The sequence below is a fragment of the Parasteatoda tepidariorum genome, chromosome 7, assembly GCF_982258835.1.
Source record: "Parasteatoda tepidariorum strain Cologne lab strain chromosome 7, Ptep-v5.0, whole genome shotgun sequence".
NCBI lineage: Eukaryota > Metazoa > Arthropoda > Arachnida > Araneae > Theridiidae > Parasteatoda > Parasteatoda tepidariorum.
Genome location: NC_141761.1, coordinates 29,132,085 through 29,154,339, shown reverse-complemented (window position 1 = coordinate 29,154,339; position 22,255 = coordinate 29,132,085). Strand labels below are relative to the sequence as shown.

Below are 22,255 nucleotides of genomic sequence, written 5' to 3'. Positions count from 1 at the left end.
ATAAAGGCATTTGTGCAAATTTTAAAATTTTGATACCTACCATGAGCTAGTTCTAAGTGGCAAACAACAGCAATGAGTTTTAAGTTAAATAAGTTGTTTTTTTAAAACTAAATTTAATTTTTTAAAGCGAAAGCAAATGAGAATACATCGCTATTTTCATAGCAGTTGAGGCTACAGTTACAACAGTTATTTAGCAGCGCCCTCTATGCTGATTCTGAAAATGAAACAAATCTTCCATACGAAGAAAAGCCGCAGTCATGTGAAAATAAAAAGCGTTTGTGGTCTAATTTTTTTAAAAGTTATCCAACGCTGCCTTATCTGAGCTCAAAAAAATTTGCAAAAATTCAGTATTGTTAATTGATTTTGATAATCTCCATTTAAATGAAAAAGTCTCGCCAAATTGGCAAATTTAAAAAAAAAAAAATCATAACTTAAGCCACTAATTCGTTCTAAGACCCAAATAATTCTTTGTGGCAAAATGGTGAATGTAGTTTAAAATTATAGTTTTGCCTCAAGTCAAAGGCACTTAAACTGTGTCTTTATTTTCGTTGTCAACATTCGAGCAAGTTGAAAATCTTTACTTTAAATAACTTTGCTATAAAAAAAATTTTCGTTTGTTTATAGAAAACTAATAGAAAATCTGTGAAACTTGCTTCCTTGACTTTTCATAAGGCGAATGCCAAAAACCGGATGAAATGATTTGATGTAAAAAGAGAATATTTGTGTAGGAATCAATTCTTGAAAATCACGATGCTGAAATGATCGAGTATCTGGCAGCGTTTTTATACTCCGGAAAATATAACTAGTTTTTGCTGTGCATAAAAATTAGATTAATTTTGTAAGTAAACGATGTCATGAATATGAATGATTCCCATGAAAAGTCATTAACTTATTTTGATGGTTTCAGTTTAACAAGTTTTGGTTCCTTTAGAAATCGTTATTAATTATTATCTCCCATTTGACCTTTACTAATCTAGGCCACATGCTTGAAATTTTACTAATCGAATTACATACTTAAAGGGGTAAAACATTAAATTTTCGATTGCATATTAATGTGAGTCAAAAATTAATTTCCCCCCTTAACTTACTTCCTTTAGTGTCATCTTGACATAGTTTTGAAATTAGTATTAGTACCTTGTTTACGGATTTATTTGATTTCTTCAAAGAGAAATATGACTAAAAAATATTTATTTTGCTAAATGCAGAGTGGGAAGGGATAGCCTGGTTGGTAGGACGTTAGACTCGTGTTCGTGAGAACGGGAGTTCGAACCGGAGAAAACCGTGTATTAAATGGCGACTGGTGCACGTTAGCCTGTTTTGAAAATATAAGGCCACTTATTTCAAAATTAAATATTCAAAACTATTACAGGGATAGAGCACTCGCCTTCCAATGAGGCTAACCGAGTTCAAACCCCAGCAATGGCTGGTCTATACGAACTCCGCACCCGACTAGCACCGACCTCCGTGCAGACGTAAATTTTCCTCAATGGTAGACGGATCATTGGTTAAAGTCTCTTTTCCGTCAGGAAAACAATTAGGGGGGAGGCTTTCGTGGTTTTCCTCTCCATTTAACACAAATACAAATTAGTTCCATCGAAAAGTCCTCCAGGAGGCTGTTTGATACGAATTCCGCACTCGGCTCTCACCGACCACAGCTCTGACGTTAAATATCCTCAGTGACAGACTGATCATGGGTTAGAGTCCCCTTGACGGCAGGTTAACCGTTGGAGGTTTTCGTGGTTTTCCTTTCCTTGTAACACAAATGCTGGTTAGTTCCATCAAAAAGTTCCCCACGAAAATTAATTTCATCCACTTCTTGATCCAGGAAGTTCCCTTGGATTTGGTTCAAAATTACAAGGCTATGGAGTTGATAACTGATACTCGTAAACTCAAAATTTAGTCGGCTGTAAAAAAAATAGGTCAGAAATAAAATAAAATTGTTGACATTATTAGTGTTATGCATTTCTTTTGATAAGATTTTTTGGAAGTATGGTGAACATGACAGGGCCATTTTAAAAATTAAGAAAAATTTTCCTGGGTTCTTCAAATAGGTTTGTGTAAAATGTAATTGTTGTATAAATCGTTTTCAATTAATAAAATTTAGGGTTTGATTGTTTGAACCATTTATTAAACATAAAATTTATGATTATTAACAGACATATAATTTGTTAGTTACAAAATGAACCTAAAGTTATTGTAATTCCTAATGATGGAACAATTTGAGTACTTTTCGATACTACCGACCATAAATTTAAAAAAAAAGTAATATGAAATTAGCTTGAACTTGAATGAAACATTTGAAAACTAAATTCAGTTCTTTACAATTTCAAACCAGCTTAAAGTAACTTGAACGTTCGAAAGAAGACAGCACCCCCCCCCCCACCCCCGCAATAAATAATGCGAAAAGCTGAAAGCACGCGTTTTGGGGCACATGGGGCGCATTTTCGGGCAAAGAAAGTGGTAATCAGGTGTCGATTAACAAAAAAAATTGCAATCGCCATTTTTTTTTCTTCTTACATTTAGTCGCCCTGCGTCCGATGGAGACCTCTAATTTTGACTAGTGGATAGCAACAAATATTTAAGATAATAGATTAATTTGAACCAAAATAGATTTTTTAAAAAAAGTAAAATTATTATTACTTTGATTGTCTTCTTTAATTTACGGGTCGGGATAACCTGAGTGGTAGGGCGTTGGACCCAAGTCCGAAAGATCAAAGGTTTCTCATATACAAAATGGTGACTGGTGCACGCTAAATCTGTTTTAGTCATAAAGTCCTCTAAGTTCCCATAACAAATCAATAACTCTGGGAGTACTGGATCGGAGATTGATTATGCACCAGTTCAGGTTTCTGATTCATTATGATTTGTGAATGGATGGATGGTCTGTGGATGTTTCCCAGACTGTCGACCATCGTGCAGCTCTAGTGCGATGTAAATAAACTTTATTACTTTTGTAATTAAATTGGCAAAAAAAGTTGCACGTGTGCTATAAAAAGAGCGTTGCTTAGAAAAAAGAAGACATATGGCTTCTTATTTAATACTCCTTCGTTTTTAATAATTCGTTTTTGTGTCCGCGAAAAATGAAATCATGCCATCAAAATTTTGACCCCTTTCAAATCAGCTTGTTATGAACGTTTTCTAACCACTGGAAGCAAAATATATTGTCATTTATCGCCAAATAGAATTTATCGTCAATAAAAACTTCGACCACTTTCAGAGTTGCAAGAGAGTTAAAATTTCAACCGGAGCTCTGTGCCTAATGTGTGAAGCAAGCTAAATTCATTACTACTCACAATTTCGACCATTTTCCCTCATAAACTAACACCAAACTAACGAGAGAAAAATAATGAAATAAGATGCTACTTTTACAAACTAAGTTTTTCATGCAGATTAAAATGATAGAACTAATTTTTTTTCCTGATCTAAAACGAAAATCGCAGGTTATATCTTAGGAGAGCGATTCGCCATGCGTTTTTTATTTTGCATTTGAAAAAAATAAAACTTTTTTTCCCCCTTCAACTTGAAAAACGTAGTTTTAAAATTTTCAATTCAACTTATTGCTACAATTTTTGGTTTTTCTAATAATGGTCAGCGTAGGATTACATAAATGTTAATTATTTTGCTCTACTAATTCATCTAATAACTATTACATTATTTATAACCTGTTTTTTTTTTAATATCGTCCGGTCACGTATCAGATATGCTTGAATAGTTAAAATATATCCTTCTGTCCGTGGTCAACCGAAATGAATCTGGGCTGTTCTGATGAGGTAATGAATCTGAATAAACTACCCTCCTCCTCGGTAATTCTATAGAATTTCAAACTCAATTAGAAATCCTTCAACATCACTCCTTCAATGCTTCATGAACCATGACCGTGAAAAATGAACGGCGCGAATCCTTCTCCTTCTCGAATCATTTAAAAAGTGACCTCCCAACCATGACGATGCATATAAGACGCTTCCTTTTATTTACATTTATTTTTTCTTCTCCTTTTCTCTTTTAGATAGAGATAAGGAAAATAGATTCGAAGAGATTAATTTTGAAGCGATATGTAGCGATTATCACTCACACTTCACAATGATATTAGTACTAAAAATATTCAAATATAACTACAAAGGTAGTAATAACATTCATGAAAGATTTGAATACGGCGTCATTTCTAAACAACAAAAAAGTTGTGATAGAAAAAAAAGAGCTGCTAGAGATACTTCAAGTAAATTTATGAAAAGTTTGTAAATTTATGTAAAAACAAAAATTAGTATGAAGATGCAGCATAAAGCAATGCAACGAAATCGAATTTGGGAAAGCATTAAAGCAGTAAAAGTTCGAAATTTGCATTCAAATAAATTTATACGACATTAGTTAATAAAAAAATGAGCAACACACGAAAAAATAACTCGTCTTTATTGTTGAACAATATTTTAAGGAATCTAGTGTCATGTCACACTTCACAATGATATTACTAAAACTATTCAAATATAACTACAAAGGTAGTATTAACATTCATGAAAGATTTGAATTCGGCGCCATTTCTAAACAACAAAAAAGTTGTGATAGAAAGAAAAAAAAAGAACTGCAAGAGATACTTCAAGTAAATTTATAAAAAGTTTGTAAATTTATTATAAAAAAAAAAAAATCAGTGTGAAGATGCAGCATAAAGTAATGCAACAAAATCGAAGTTGGGAAAGTATTAAAAGTTCGAAATTTGCCTTCAAATAAATTTATACGACATTAGTTAAAAAAAATAAGCAACACACGGAAAAACAACGCGTCTTTATAGTTGAGCAATATTTTAAGGAATCTAGTCTCATGTCCATCTTGACAATGTAATTTCCTACTTTGGATATCAAAATTGGTTAAACACGCAGTTTAGCGCTGTTGTCCTCTCTTGTCCATTCTAAATTTTATTACAAAAAGCCCGTGACCATATCAGCATTAAAATATGAATTGGGATGCCATATAATCGAAATTAAGCCATATTTAAGCAAAACTTTTCACTGAAATTTCTGAACCATAAAGAATGCTAACAAAGCTCCTCCTCTATAACCCTATACTGTATACTTTAAGAATCAAAGAAAGAAATCCTAATTTCTAATTTAAAACGTTGTTCTTTGTTTAATCATAATTACTTTTTGCATGAATTTTTTGAAGCAGCCAATACTATGTCAAATAGATGATCTCAGTTAGCCATCAGGAAAAAAAACTTTTTTTAATTACTAGAATTTTGCTTTTTTAATTATTAGAATCATCCTGTGTAAACATCATGATTTAGAACAGCAGTTTTAAATTTGGTATGAAAATTAAATGCGCATGCGCCTTTAAACTGGTATTTTCATTTTTTTAAAATATCGCTATTTAAATTAAATGTATGTTTTCGATTAATTTTTGTCAAAAAATTTATACAAATAATTCCGGAAATAGTTGTTTTTATCTTATATTTGCTTATTTGGCAACTAAATTAACAAGCTCGGCAAGTTAGTTGGTAAATTAAACTACGATATTACAGATGTACGGTAAAGGTTCCAAAAAGAAAAATATGAAAGTGCAAAAAAGATTGTGACTCCACGCAGCACATTGTAAAAAATTCTAAAATATGATATAACAGAATAGAAAACGATTCTAGAATATGATTCTGGCAACAATTTTCGAATTTAAAATCACAGAACTTAAGGTAAAAGTTCGAAAAAGAAACTGGAAAAAAGCTCGCGATTCCTAATTTCCGCGATTTAAATATTAATTTCGTGTGCAAGGTGTTTTTTTTAAATGGATTTCTTTTTTAAAAGGTATATTAAACAAACATATAATATATTTATTCTTATTCTAATTTTCGTTCACAAGAATTTTCGAATTCGTTCTTCTCTTCCTTCATGTTCGAGATGACGATCTTATTACAAATCGTTAAGTTTAATAAATTTCGAGTGGCTGACAAAAAAATGCACCGATATGGAAATAAAACAATTTAAATTAATTGAAAATCTCATGACATATCGATATTTCTAGCAGCCGATATAGCGATAATAAAATAACGATATCATCCAGCGTTTTGTTATCTGTATTTTGATTCTCTGTAAAGTCACCACAACATTATTCCAGTTACTGTTAAATTTTTTAACATGCGTTTTCTATTGCAATACCCCAAAATTCTCTTTTCCTCTCTTTCTTTCATTATTTTTTTACTTGTGCAACTATTTTAATGATTTCCAACACTGCTCATCATAAAACAATTTTTTTCCTTCTAATCTTAGAAGATCTGGTCAAACAGGTCGAAAGTCATTGTTAATAGCCAATTAAGGTATAGGCTACCAGATTCGTGGCATGCGAAGAAAAAAGAGGAAGAAAAAGAAAACAGTAACCAAAATAATAAAGAAAGGTAACAATGAAATAAAGAAAAGCTCAAAAGGGGGGAGAAAGGTTTTAAGAAGAAAAAAAAGGGAGGCAGATCAGTTTAATGAATTGCTGCCTTTGAATGTTGTAATGCTACCGATAACATCTGCAATAGTTTTTTTTTCTTTCTTTCCTTTTATTTAAATTTTTTTTTACCCCTCTTTGCGTTCTGGTTTTTTTTTTTTTTTTCATTTTTAAGTCAATTTTGTTAAACTCTTTTGTGTTATTACTTGATTAGGTTTGACTATAAAACATTTGTAATCGTTATTGATCCGCGATGTCATTATGAAGAATTGCTGTTGATCCCCAGTGGCAGCTTGAAGCTCACTTAGATCGATGGTACTAGCGAGCTGTTAGCTAGCAAACATAACTTATACTTTAAATAATAAAAAATGGAATCACCTGCAATTTGTTTTCAACAATGCGTAATGCTAATCCTATGAGAACAGTTGTTTTTCACACATTTCACACGAACGGTTTTTAGGATTGGAGGTTAAAATTGCTCCAGCAATCTCTGTCCCAATTTCATGATCCAATGGTTTCAGAATTCAGAATGGAAAATGGTTTCAGACAGTTTTAAGATGCGCACAAACTCTCCCTTTTTATTATTATAGATAGCATATTTTATTACTTTAAAAACAATTTCAAACAGAAAAAAGAAGAAAAAAACTTTTTTTTTTCCCACATAAGAACAAAGAATAAAAAAGAAAAATCTCTTTCGAAAATCAAAACATTTCAGAGAATTAAAATCTTTACTTTTAAAATTATTTCTCTGAAACCTTTTCTTTAACTGAATATTAATACATTTTTGTTTTATATAAATTGCAATGGATTTCGTAATAACTGCATTCTTACAAACCACAACCATTTGAGGTAAACCTCAAATCTTACACGATTTAAAATGTCTTAGAAACGAATAAATTATTTTCTTAGAAATCAATTCCTGTAAAGTATCCATATTTTCCCATTATTTTTTTAAAAATATTTATTTTCAAATTTTGGTGCTATTTATTTAAATCTAAATACGACTAGTTTTCTCCGCGCAAAGAGCAGCTGATTCTAATAGTGGCACTCCAATTTCTCTAACCTTGATTCTTTGGAAGAAACTCAGAGGACAAAGACTGAGAAAAAATGTATATCATGCAGCCTAGCGAGGGAGAAATTAAGCGCCGTAGGTTACGCCTATGGATTGAAATTAAAAATAAAATCAATAAAATAGAAAAAGATTTTGTTTTTGCTTTTGTAATTCTATAAACAATTAAATAATAATTTCACCATAGGCATAAAATGTGAGCAAATGTTAAAATTCAGAATAAATTTTAATCTAATCATCGGATTTTCACTTTCTATGGCTCAATCGATCGAGAGTCTAATTACTGCAGACGATATTTTTAACTGCGAGATCTGACACTTAAACTTACTTCCTCTAAATCGATAGATTTGTATGAAAAATGTATATTTTTGATGGATTTGCATTCTAGATCCATATCTTATAATTCAAAACTATTTCAGCTATTATTAAATAAATTAAACGATAAATAATTAATAAAAAATTATTTTTGCATGGAATTATTTTCGGATAAACGAATTTTATAAATGTGTGTAAAAGTTTTGAGATTATGAAAAAATGTTTCTCCAGATATGACGAAATGCCCGAAATTTGAAATGAACGTTAAGTGATAAAAATTTGAAAATGTTCTCCAGAGTCCAGCCTGAACTATTGGGACTATAATTTCCAAATTGCGGTTACCATTATATTTTGGGCACCGGAACTTCGAATCCGCACGCAAAAAGGTATGTTTATTCCGAGAAGTAACGTTTTTGCGTCTGAATTCGTAAGTTAAAACGTGGTCGACGCTAAATGATTCGCAAATTAAACTTAAGGTTCTTTAACCATTAAGATTGAATCTTAGTGCGTAAATATCCGATCATTAGATCAAAATTTATTCATGTTTTTCACTTTTTCTTTTCTTTTTTTTGTGCACTGTATTTGTATATTTTAATATTACATTTGATTACGGGAGCTACAAAGTTTCCTTGCGGATAAATGGATATTCCTTTTAATTTTGAAATGATTTTGTCCGGGTGAAATTCTGCCCTATGATTTTCTTTCCTTATTATTGTTATTATTATTATAATTTTTCAGCAAATGAGTGACATTTTGTTAACCGATATTTTGTCAACGCGGAATTCTGCGGAAAATTTTTTTTAAATCAGAAACATCGCGGTTTATTTTTCCTTTATTCCTTTCTATGGAATAATAGTATCATACCATCCTCGAATAATAGTATGTCGATGGGATGACAAAACATGTAAAAACATGTTCTAAAAAACATGTTTTGCTTAATCTAATAGCGTAAAGACACGGGAAAGAGCCATTAATAATAAATAAATAATGGATATGTTTTAGCTTAAGTTTTTGTGTCGGTATATGTGGTTTGTTTCTGTGCATGATTTCGTAGTGTTGATCGGTACCAATTTATTAATTGTTTACTTTTTTCACGGAGAGCAGGTATACTACTAATTCTAAAAAAAAAGATATTTTTCAACGTCAACAAGTCACATTTTGCAGATTCATCCACTGTTGTTGTGTGTGGATTACGGAGTGTTTATGATTGAGAATTGACTGAGAGCAATCTCGAGGAATGAATCTGTTGATATGATTTCGTTTGTTTCTTGATGAGTTCAATGACTGGTTCATTCCGGAATGAGAAGAGATAAAAAAAAAGAAACTTTTCCTTCGTTCTTTCATTCATTAGAGTTGGCGCTGTGGTCGAGTGGAGCTTTTTATGAGTGATTCTGCTGGACCGGTTCGGGGAGTGGACGCTAAGAAGTCGCTCCAAGGACACGCTGAATGAACTAAATCGGCGTCTTTTCTTTTCGGTTAAAATAACAAGTTTTCTGCTACCTAACTTCTTCTTTACTTCGCAGTGGGCAAACTAATGATAATTATTTAGGAAGAAAATACAGAATATCTGGAGAATGAGTGTATCTAACCGCATCCATTGGTTTCTTTGTTTTTATTTGCTTACAACTTTTCAATGTTACATTATCATACGAAAACTGACAAATTAAAATTACCATTTCGAAATTCTGCAACCTTCAAATACAAATCCCCCTTCTTTTTTTTCATACGGCTCTCATTTGATATGGAAAATTCTGTGATTGGCTTGTAAAATTAAAAAAACAAAACTTAAAACACAAAAAGCACTGAGATTACTTACGCATAAGGTCAAAATAGTAGATAAACACGCAGATTTTAAATGTATCGGAAATATTAGTTATTTATTACATAACTATTATTGAACAGAAAGTTTATCAAGCAAATGAATTGCTTAAAATAATAATAATGACGATGAAATCTAATTATCTAACAAAATTTTCTAACTAATAATCAGATTGAAAAAGACAACGAACATTTTCAACCATAGTTCTGTAAAAAAAATTTCGACGCTTAAAAAAGTATTGAAAACCTTTATTTATTTAAGCGAGAATTACCCTTTTCTCGTTTATTTATATTATAATAGAATTATTTTAAAATTATTTTTAGTTTTAAGCAACGAACAGAATTTTTTTTCATACTTTTTATTTATTTTTTACGCATCCGCACTCAATCCGCAATTGGATACGCCGGTCCATACTAGTTCAGCCAGAACCATTGTTAAATTTGAAATTAATAACAATAAAAATAATTATAACACATTGTAGAAAAATTTAATATGATTTCCTTGTTTTTTACAAAACTAACATAGGTATTAAATAAAAAGGGTTATAATTTTATTTTTTCTCTAAGAGGTATGTATATGCAGCAAGGTTCACGTTAAATCAGTGGTGAAAGCCCTCTCCTTGGTTGTGTTTTAAGAGAGGTGAACCAGCTTAGGTGCTGTTTACGTCATCTGACCGGGGTCAAACTTACATGGTCGTTAACAAGGTTTATCGCAGATCTTTCGCCATGAAAAATATGAAAGCCATAGTCTAACTGTCTTACTCTTGAAGAAAAGCTATAATTTTAAACTGTTTATGCCATCTAACTGTAAGGAATTATCTGGGCTTTAAAATGGAGAAATAACTAAAATATTTTAAAAGTTATTAAACTTTTTTCAAAATCGCCAATTTTTGGCGACATTTTTTTGATCCAGATGAAAATTATCAGAATCAATGCATTATTCCTATTTTTTACAAATTTTTATGAGTCAAGATAATACAGTATACTGAGTAAGTTTCTAAATATTAAAGAGTTAGACCACGAACGCTTTTCACTTTTTCAAAACTGAGTTTTTTTTTTCTTTTCATTTTGACGTTTTGCGCCATTTTCTGAAAAACATAGATTGCGCTGGCCAAGGATAGGCTAAACTTGATATAAGGATCATTAGTGACTGTTGCAGACTCTTATCAATTATGAAAATAGCATATTATTCACAAAAAAGCATCATGTGACATCAGAGCCTTCGAAAAACGGCCTTTTTTAAAACGCTGACAAACGGGACTAGGTGTTTTTCCATTTGTTTGGGCATGTGCGTTGTATTCATGATATTTTCCCTGGAAATATTTTACTTAAAATCGTACCACCAAGAATTTTTCACTCCCTCCAATTGGCTTGGTTTTTATCATTATTAATAATAATAAATGGTAAAAAAGAATGTGGTAGAGATTATAAAAGAACATGTGCGTAAAATATTAATGAAATGCTTGCAATCTTTACGGTCGTTTTATGCTGCTGACAAAATAAAAGAAGATTATGATACTCAAACGCCAAGTACAATTTTTTCTCCCTCGTTTTGCATGAGATGCCATCGTTATCAAAGAAAGATAAAAGTGCCAGGTTTTTAACTCCGACTTCGGGCAGCTTTTTTGAATGTAAGTGACTTTATTGTGTATGCCGATCGTTGGGTGCTTCTTCAACTGACTTCGCCCCCCCCCCCTCTTTCATTTAGGTCATTTGAAGGGATGGCGAAAATGCGAAAGATTTAATTTTTCATCGGCCACAAAAAACCTGCTGTTTAACTAACTTGATTTTAAATTTTTTAGGGGGAAAAATGAGGTTCAGTTTACGAGGTCGTGCTTACATTGTATAACTCACAAGTTAGCGCCATTTTTTTAATTTCATGGTTTATAAAGAAAAAGCTTGCCATAGAAGGAATTAAAACATCGATTTTTATTTATTTATTAATTTTTTATATCCATATATAATATGGTTTATAGATTTAATATATGTCATTTACAGCGTTAGATAGTAAACCAGTTAAAGTGTATAAAACAGTTTAAATTTTACCAAACGATACTTTACAAAAATACAGGATGTTTATAAATTCCCGAACCCATTTTGATGTTTAATAACTCATAAAATAATGAAGATATAAACAAACGTATGGCATTTATTGATGGAATGACTCATATATTTTCCTTTTCAGGTTTGAATATCTTTACTTTTGTAAATATCGTCTGCGCGTGTGGTTAATCTCAGATAATTTCTTTTTCCAGTCTAAATATATATATATTTCTAAATATCGTCTGCTCATTAATTGCATTTTTCTCTCTTTTGTTTTTGGCAACTATTGCAATGTTATGCTTACTTTTGATGTGTTTGTTCTACGTAGTACTTTTCTATGTGATGTTTTATTCGAGCGGATACTAAGGAGAATGCATATACCACAAGAGAAAGCACAGATTTTATGGTGGTTCATAGAAACGAAATCGATAGTGCAAGCACAGAGAAATTGCAGAAAAATTTACCAAAAAGATTCTTCATCCAAAAGCAGCATCTTGCGGTGGAAAAAGAATTTTCTAGAAACTTGAAGTATAGCAGATAAGAAACGTTCCGGACGTTCCTGCACAAATGATTTTAACGTTGAGCATGTCAGACAGACATTTTTAGACAATCCTAGAAGATCTGTGAGATCAGCGGCAAGAGAATTGGATATGCCAATTTCGACGGTGTACAGGGTTATTAAGAAACTATTAAGACTGCATGCATACAAAGTTCAAATTGTTCAAGGTTTGGAACCGGACGATAGGCCTAGGAGGATGGCGTTTGCAACAGATATGGTAAGAAGGATAGAAGATGCTGCTGATTTTCTGAAGACATAATGTTCTCCGACAAAGCATCCTTTCATGTTTCTGGCATTGTTAATCGCCATAATGTACGCATGTGGGGATCTGAAAACCCACATTAATACCGTGAGACACAAAAGGATTCCCCAAAGGTTAATGTGTGGTGTGGACTAATGCGCGACCGAGTCATTGGGCCTTTCTTTTTTACAGAAAAGACGGTTTCATCAGTCGTATACTTAGACATGTTGGAAAACTTCGTATTTCCACAACTAGAAGAGCTACAGCCACATGTCTTTTTGCAACAAGTTGGTGCACCACCTCATTGGGGTATCATCGTTCGTAGTTCTTTGAATGACCATTTTCAAGGAAGATGGATTGGGCGAGGAGGTCCAATTCCTTGGCCACCCAGATCACCTGATATAACGCCGCTGGACTTTTTTCTTTGGGGATTTATAAAGGACAATGTTTACTGGAGGATCGTGTCGAACATTGATGACCTAAAAGCCAGAATTACAACCGCAATAGCCTCTGTGGATGCCGACATGCTTGCCGCTACCTGGCGTGAAATTGACTATCGACTTGATATTCTTCGTGCGACGAAGGGGGCACACGTGGAAGTTCATTGACAGGGGTCATGACACTTTTTGAGTCTATCTAACCATTTATGTTATTAATTTTAATCTATCTTTATTATTTTATGAGTTATTAAACTTTATAAACACCCTGTATAATAAATACCCTATACACTAAAAACAGTAATCAAGTATCTTTTTTATTTATTCAGTTTTATTTTTTTTATCTTGTTGTCTTATGTGATGTTCTGTCATTTTGGCGTTAAAATTTTGATAAAAAAAATTATTTTAGCGATATTTAAAAGGAGGGTTTGTATTTATAAATAAATAATAAATAACTCTGCTCAAGAGGAAAAAGTAACGTTAAACGCCAGAAACACAATAAAGAAATCAACAAAAAAAATATTATAAAAAGAATGAACTTGCAGATAATATTGAAGTAAAATGTTTTCATATCGAAGAGCAAAATTAATCGGCAGATTATTTCGATCCTGCCCCCCCCCCTCCGTGCTTTCTGATATCAAAGTTATACTATCGTCATTTTAGTTTAACAATGGTAACAAAGGTGATGGCTTGAGTTGAATACATTTTCAAAAAGCATTATTAGTCCTTAAAAAGTATTTAGGCAAAAGTTTTTTTTTTCAAAGTTACTTCATTAAACATACTGCCACATTAAGCATGACTCTTTTTTATCTCAGCTGCCAGTAAGAATAAAACAAGTAGCTTTATTGAGCAGTCATTTGTAATTTTTTTTTTATGTATTTTTATCACAAGAAAAGTGATGCTAAAGTAACTGAGTTAACTGAAGTAACCGATTGTTTTTTGTTTTTTTTAAAAATCATATTGGCTATAATTAGTTTTTGGTAAAAATGTATTTATCTTTCAGGGAAAGAAAGAAATAATACTTAGGACGGAACAACGTAGAGCTTGTTTATATCATCTTCTCAGAAGGCTTTTTTAACCCATTATTACGAAGTTCTGGAACTATTTAAGAGGATCAAAAATGTGTGCAGGCACTTAAAAAAATCCGTTTAACAAACAATAATTATAAGTAAAAAATGTTTTTATAATTAGTTATTATTTTTTATTATTTATTTTAGTTATGATGAGAACGTTTTGAATTGCAAGAACTTTCTTTTAACTTTTGAACTGGGCATTTTTCTCCCAATTGAAAGTATGTTATTTCAAATGGAAAAAGAAAGCAAAGTTTTCTGGACAGTTTCTAAATAAAAGATGTTCAAAAAGTTCCATTTTTAATTTTTTATTCCTTTAGAACATTTTTCTCATTCCGCTCAAAATTACATAGTTAAAAATGGTATAAAAAATTTGTATTCCCAAAACGACAAAAGAGTGGAATTAGCACTTATTTCCGACTATTCTCCGAATTAAACTGTAGGAACCATATTTTTCAGAATACAGTTACCCCCCCCTCCCCCTATTATTTTGAATGTCAAGAATGGATATCGTCCGAAAAAAATTTATACTTATTTAGCGAAAATATGTTGTTGTTTTTTTGTCTAATTTCGTAACTTAAAACAAGAGCTGCACAAATTAATTGGCGTATTGCATATTCAGGGATCTGTTCAGACCGAATTTACTACCGTTTAGCGGTACCTTCACAAATTCAATTTTAGGAAAAACGGTAGTTTCACAAATTCAACTTTAGGAAAAACGGTAGTTTCACAAAATACTTTTTCTTAAAATTGTATGTTTGTATCCCTTAAGAAACGATAAATCTATATTTTTACCATGTTTTTGTGTTGATTTTTTAATATGATTTTTCACAAATTATGTTTAAATTTTCACAAGATAGCTACCTCTCAGAAAAACCTACACAGGCCCTTGATATTAGACCCCGTAACATTTATATTTAGTGTATGTTAAATGTTGGAATATAAATGAAAATAGAATCATGTGATTAAAAGTTATTTAAGTGTTCCATTTTTTTATTTCTCTGTATTTTGCTTATTAAATAAAGCATACATTATATGTAACACAAGTTTGACATAAATAAATACCACAACGGGGTTTAAAAAGTCACAGATAATCATTTTAAAATCTTAAGCGTCGGTCAAAAATTACCGAGTTTCGAAACACAAAAAAAAAAAAATAGTGGCTAGTCTACGAAGTTTAAATAGATTTTTTAATTTCAAATCTTGTTTGGAAAAAAAAATTATTTTTATTTATTTATTATTTTATTTTTTGGCTTCTTAAAAAACTGTAACTTCAAACAAATATCGTACCCTGTTGTTTATTTTGAAACTAGTGTTTAAGCATTTTCATTTTAAGAAGCCATAAACCATTGTTTTTAGTGTTCATCGTATACACAAATGGACTTGAGAATCTTAAAAGGTTTGAAGCTCGAACTGAAAGCGGTCGTAATTTGAAACAATGGAACAATTTAATATCCTTCCCATCATTTGTTTGTGTCGCGGACTTCCTGAATGATAAACAAACAATGACACATGAAACAAAGATACCTTTTTTTTTCGACCGTCGAGTAATGATCACAATGATGCACTTGATTTCATATTGACGTTTATAGCAACTGCAACTTCGATTCCCATTGACGTGATTTTAAAGATATCGTCACGTAAGTATGTCAGGCTGAAAAGAATCTCTAAAATGGAGAGCTTTGATACTTTTGGAATTAAATATTTATCGATTTATTTAAGACTACATTAAGAAGAAAAAAAAGTCATTGAACATTTATCTTTAACGACGAATGCTTTCTAAATGTTCATCCACTACGTTTTCGATGATCGTTTGCAAAGAACTCACATTCACCGAAATTACGTGCATTTTAGCTTACATTACGGAATAAAATTCCTGAGAATACTTTTTTTTACGCTTTCCGGCATAGTGTGTCCAGCCTGGCAACATTTATTCCTAAATTATTGCAAACCGCTGAAAATGTAAAACTATTTTGCTTTTAAACGTTCACTGTCTCTTAGCAACGATTATTCTTTAAACAACATAGAGCTCAAACAAATATATCGTTTTACTTATAATTCACCATCTACAGTCGCACTTGCTAGTATGTAGATGTAAAACTCACTCACAATGTTTTCGATAATCGTTTTCTGAAACCTCATGCTTAATGGAATTACAAGTTATTTTAGCTCACACTACGACTTAAAATCCGTAAAATTGCTTTTAAAACAATGATCGTTTTTAAAATTTTCGCCCACATTGTGTTTTCGATAATCTTTTTTCAAAAGCCTCACGCTAACCGTAATTACGTGTATTTTAGAGCACATTACGACAAAAAAATTAAACCATGGAAATTCTTTCAAAACAATTATCGTTTTCAAAATGTTCACTCACACTTTTTTCGATGATCTTTGTCAAAAACCTCTCGGTCACCGAAATTACATGTATTTTAGTGCACATTTACGCCAAAAAATCCGTGAAAATGTTTTTAAAATGTTCATTCATAAATTTTTCGATGATCATTTTCAAAGAACTTACGTTCACCACCTCTAATATATATTCACCGAATTCTTGTCAAAATTAAACAAAAAACATTTTCATATTACGAGTTGATTATTTTTGTATTACATAAAGTTAATATTTAAGCTAGGAGAAAATAGAGACGCTGTCAAAATCTAAAGAATCACTACTGAAGAAGGCAGAACTGACAATACTAATGAGAGCCTGAATGCTTGATGAAACTTGGAAGTGTTTTTTATAATAACCTTTCTAATTCTCTATGTTGTCTATGGCAATCAAACGGGTTTTGGTCTTTTTAGCCCGTCACATTTATTAACTTTTTTTTCTGCCTTCTATTTTTGCAGTGAAAATTTTAAATAAACAGAATTTTTAAAGCTCATTTTAAAAAAAAAATGATAACAAATCAATTTTTCCGTATCAGTGATCTAGTGTTTATCATTTATTGATTAAATATTTTTATTTAAGCTAGCAGCTCAACTGAATCGCCCAGAAGGTGACGCTCACATTCCGCAAAAAGAGAGAGAAAATAGGGTCTAATTGCAATCATTTCTTCGCTTCTTTCGAATCGTAATGCTTCGAGAGTGTTGCCTTTTTGACAACTCTATTTTAGATGCCCAATGAGCGAGAAATCACGTGTGAAAAAGAAGGCTCCATTCCTATTTAATAACAGGGTTCTGCATTGATGCGAATGCAGAGAAAATAATTAGACTCCATTTCGTAATAAGAATATGAATTCCGGAATGATTTCTTCTTCTCACTCGAATGCCCCCCCCCCCCGCTTGGTTTGAGAAAACTTCGAGATTTATTTTGATTCATCCACGGATTTAGAATATAAAGGGGGTAGGAGCTAATACAACGCAGTCCCTCCAAATTTGTTTGTTAGCAGAAGAAGAAAGTTAAATGAGAAAACTAACTCGGAGATAAGTATCAAACGATAATAAAATATACGATAATATACAAAAATAAAAAACGATAATAAAATAAGTATCAAACGATAATAAAATAGATAAGTATCAAACGATAATAAAATAGATAAGTATCAAACGATAATAAAAACTTGTTTGGAAGGTGTAAATATTTTTGATCTTGTTTGGTGGGTTTAAATAATTTTTACTTCATTTAACCCAGTATCACAAAGTGTCTCAATATTTTATTAAATAAAGTCGGGAACAGTGCATGCATTTCAAAGATTACGGTAGCAAATAATTGCTGATGTTGTTGGCAATAATATGCAAGTCTCTAATTCTTATGAATTTACGTAAAATTTAAATGGCCTCTCATAAGTTCGTTATAGCTCTCTTTTGTAAACATTTTAATTGTCTCATATCATCTGAGAGATATTTTACTTTATAATGATTTGCCAGAACCAAATATGTAATAAAAATTTCAAACTCTATGAATTTAGATAAAATTAAAATGGCCTTTTATAGGTTCGTTAATAGCTTCATTTTGTAAATATTTTAATTGTGCCTCACATCATCTAGGAGATATCTTTTTTAAATAGTGATTTACTCTAATTCAACATGCTACACAAATCTTTAACTCTTATGAATGTAAGTTAAATTTAAATGGCTTCTCATAGGTTTGCAAGTAGCTGCCTTCTATAAACATTTCAATTGTGTCTCACATCATTTAAGAGATATTTTTTTTAATAGTGATTTAGTTTAATTCAACATGCTACACAAATCTTTAACTCTTATGAATGTAAGTTAAATTTAAATGGCTTCTCATAGATTTGTAAGTAGCTGCCTTCTATAAACATTTCAATTGTGTCTCACATCATCTAAGAGATATTTTTTTTAATAGTGATTTACTCTAATTCAACATGATACACAAATCTTTAACTCTTATGAATGTAAGTTAAATTTAAACGTCTTCTCATAGGTTTGTAAGTAGCTGCTTTCTATAAACATTTTAATTGTGTCTCACATCATCTAATGGATATTTTACTTCATAATGATTTATTGAATCCAACATGTTATATAAATCTTATGAATTTACATAAAATTTAAATGACCTTTCGTTAATAGTCTTCCTTTTGTAAATATTTTAATTGTGCCTCGCATCATCTAAGGCATATTTTTTTTAATAGTGATTTACTCTAACTTAACATGCTACATAAATTCAAAAAAAATTGCAAAAAATAGTAGAAATGGGCAAAAAAATTTATTCATTACTTTGATTACTTTATTTATAGAAACTTGCTACGATTGACTTTCCTTATACCGTTAAATCCTTTTTGTATAACTGTGATGAAACAATTAAAACTTGTATTGTCTTCAGGTAGTTTCATTGTCACCCATACAGCTATGGATGAGATTTGAAAGCTAGTTAATCAGAAAGTGATTGGAATTTAAATCATGGTCAAATTGTCTTTGACGATTCATTTTGTATGTAGCGTCCAGGAAACGATTACAGCTTATATGTATTGTCATCAGGTACTGATAGCAATAGATGATATTTGTTTAATTATTCCGAAAAAGGTCAGAATTCATTGGCGATAATTTGGCAATAAATTCTGCTTGTGATAATCAGACAATGATTAAAATTTATATTGTCATTAGGGCATAGAAACCTTGTTGAAATATGATCACGTTTGCTTGTCGAAATTTCCATTGACTATAATTTTGACTTGTTGATAATATGATCATAAAATCTGCTCTTATAGCGGTATATTCGAACTTACCATACCGTCCATTAAGATTTGAGCATTTGTCAAGTTGATAAGTGGAAACCGGAAACTTGTTTTATAAATTCTAATTGGCTGCAATAGGACGATAAATGGGATACCTGAAAGTAACGTAGTGTAGGTATCTCGATCCTGATTGGTCGCTGAAACGTACATTTGTTTACTTTATTAACTGTTCTTTCCATTCTATTTCAAGTAAGCCGATTCCGTCAAGTATTAATTCTCTTAAGTAACACATACTATACCGATTTCTTACACTAAGTTTCTTTCACATAGATTTCAATTCTTTCACTAAATATTTCTTAGTTAACACAAAGATAGGCACGAAGACATGTAGAACATAAACAAACTAATTATACATCGATGTTGCCAGGTACACAAAACAAAAATATATCGCAGTTACAATAAAATACATAAACCAATAATAAATCTAGGTTAAGTAGAAGACGTAGAAGAGAAATTATATTTTAACAAATTTGATGTGCGATGCGGCGTTGTATTTAATCACTTTCTCGTTAATTAACATTCTAACTTGTGTGGAGAGACTTATCTCTACTTTAACATGCCATCTTGTTTATAAACGATCAGCTGGAGCTGAGGTCATAGCTCACATATCTGGGTATCAATGATCTTCTTCTTCTTGAAGTTCAGGTGCCCAATAGTAAGATTCTAAATTTGTAGTCTAAATGAACAAAGCTATGGACACTCAACTTTTTAAATCAATAAAAATGGAAGAAAAAATATTTTATAACATCGAAATATGAAGATACCACATTTTCTCTCTTGATTTACAATAATAATGATCCTCGCTAAAACCTATTGTCCTTTCTTTGACCATTTTCTGGGGTGGAGAGGGATAAAATGAAAAGAATCTTCCGAAGATAAGATCTGAAGAGTGTCGTAACGCTTGGCTAACACCCCGTCATTTTACTATAGACACCCACAACACGCTTTTGATGGTGGTCTTCTATTAATGTGTCTGCCGAATGTAAAATAGAAGAAGACAATGTGTTTGTCTGTATCTCACGCTGTCTGCTAGACCGTGCTGTCTTTTTTAGATTCCGCTCATCCCCTGCCATCATTTCCGAAATGAAAAAGAAGAAGAAAAAAAGATTTTTCATCGAATTTTCGATATAATTGTACTTCTTAAAATAAAAATAAAAATACGAATTTTACGAGGGGCCGGAGAAATAATTTTTTTCTTCTTAAAAATAGTTTTTTCTGCCTTTCTTTATTATTGAGTTTTCCACAAAGTGAGCAATAAATTAAAAACTGAAAGTGTAATATAAATAACAAACATCTAAGATCTTATAAAAAATTAGAATTTTTTTTTTTTTAATATTAGTGTATGAGGTGTTTCAAAAGTTAATAAACGCTCAAATACACTTAGAAGCAAGCGTTGGACAAAAAAAAAAAAAAAAAAATCTCAAAACACCGTGTGAATTATCTTCAGATGCATAGTTATTCCAAATTGGCACGTCACATTTACTTTGGGGGATATCAAATTCCAAATAAGTACCACTATTTTCTATAGCATATTTAAATTCTCTGGAAAAAATGTATTACGATTTGACCAGGAGAATTCTGCGTTTTGGTCTAGTGTTTGGTGCTATAATTGCGAACTAATCGTTAAAAGCAGAGATACTTCGAGAAACGCTTGTCATTAGCAGAAATTTTGATATTTTGAAATATTTAAAAAAAACTACCTAATGAGGCAATTAAACAAATTTAATTCAATTCACTCCCACATGGGAGTTGCCCAAACACTGCTGCAAAGGTGTTATCATTGAATATGTATAAATTTCGCGATCATTGAATGCATCTTTTCTGATTTGCAACTTTTTTTCTGTTTCGCGAGACATTTGGTCGTATCCATACTTTTTTTTAATTCTTTGTAGAATTAATGACTAACGCAAAATTTGTGGCCCAGTCAGTTACTAGGCCCAACTTCGAGTCCAAATGCTACTTTCCACATTTGACGATCGGCTAATCCAACGTTTAAAGTTCAGCTGCTCATGTGTCTTCATTTAATTGAAAGTACGTCGGGAATTCTTTTATTTTTTAACTAGTATTATATACGCGAAAAAAAGGACTTCAACATAAATCTATCCTTTTGACAAAATTCCTCATTTTTCTGTCAATCACCAGTAGCCAAAATCGGCGAAAATTCTTCATTTGTATATTGCAGTAAATAATGAATGTTATAAGAATGACGGTATTTTGTCACTGACACTGCTAAATGCCGGTAAAATTTGCTATTACCTAGCGCATGTGCTAATGTTGTAATCGCCAAACCGCCAATCGCGAACTGTTTGTAGCTGGCGAAGACATTTTCAGTAGATCGTATTAACATTGATTCCTCCGCTGATCTGACAAATAGGGTGTACAATCAATTTTGATACTTCTTTTGGTCTGTAGCCCATAACAGAATTTAAAAACGGTACAGTAACTCATAAGTTTCTGCGGTAGACCACTGTGTTACTGTAATCCTTTGATGCCTGCAGCTTGGTGTTACGCAATCAAATCATCCCACGCGTACAATTATGTACTATATGTATTATTTTATTAAAAAGACAATTATTAAAAATCATTTAGCACTGTTTTTAGATCATTTGAATTCATTCTCGCATTTGACCTATTTTATTTTAATGTCGTAACACCACGAAAAACAACTGGAAAAAAGTCGCCATGGACAGGAGGCGTTGGAGGCTACATGTGGCTGAGGCAGCCAAGGCCTGTAAGGGGCTATCGTGTTGAAGAAGAAGAAGAATAACATCACGAAAATCTTATTTAATTCAAATTTACGGATATCTTGTCCTTTGAATCAAGTTAAACTGTTATGGCCATAGAGTTAAAATATCCAGGTATTTTCGTGATAACCTTTTAATAAAGTAATCAGGGGCTTAACTATATTCCTTCAATGACGTACAAAGAAGCACGGGTCATAAAACAAATAATAACAAGTAAGTTATTCTTACTCCATGTCACTGGCTCAATGCCCAGCGGGGAAAGGTAGTACCCATCCATATGATACTGCGCGTGCTTCATGTCGCCACTGGGAATGAAACCCTGGCCCTTCACAATGACGCCCCATTGCGGTTCA

At 31.6% G+C, this 22,255-nt stretch overlaps 1 protein-coding gene across 2 annotated transcripts in view; it reads left to right on the top strand.

Moving 5' to 3' along the window:
- Positions 1-22,255, top strand: part of LOC107447560 (band 4.1-like protein 4) — an 85,137-nt gene that overhangs the window by 8,111 nt on the left and 54,771 nt on the right. The window lies entirely within an intron of this gene.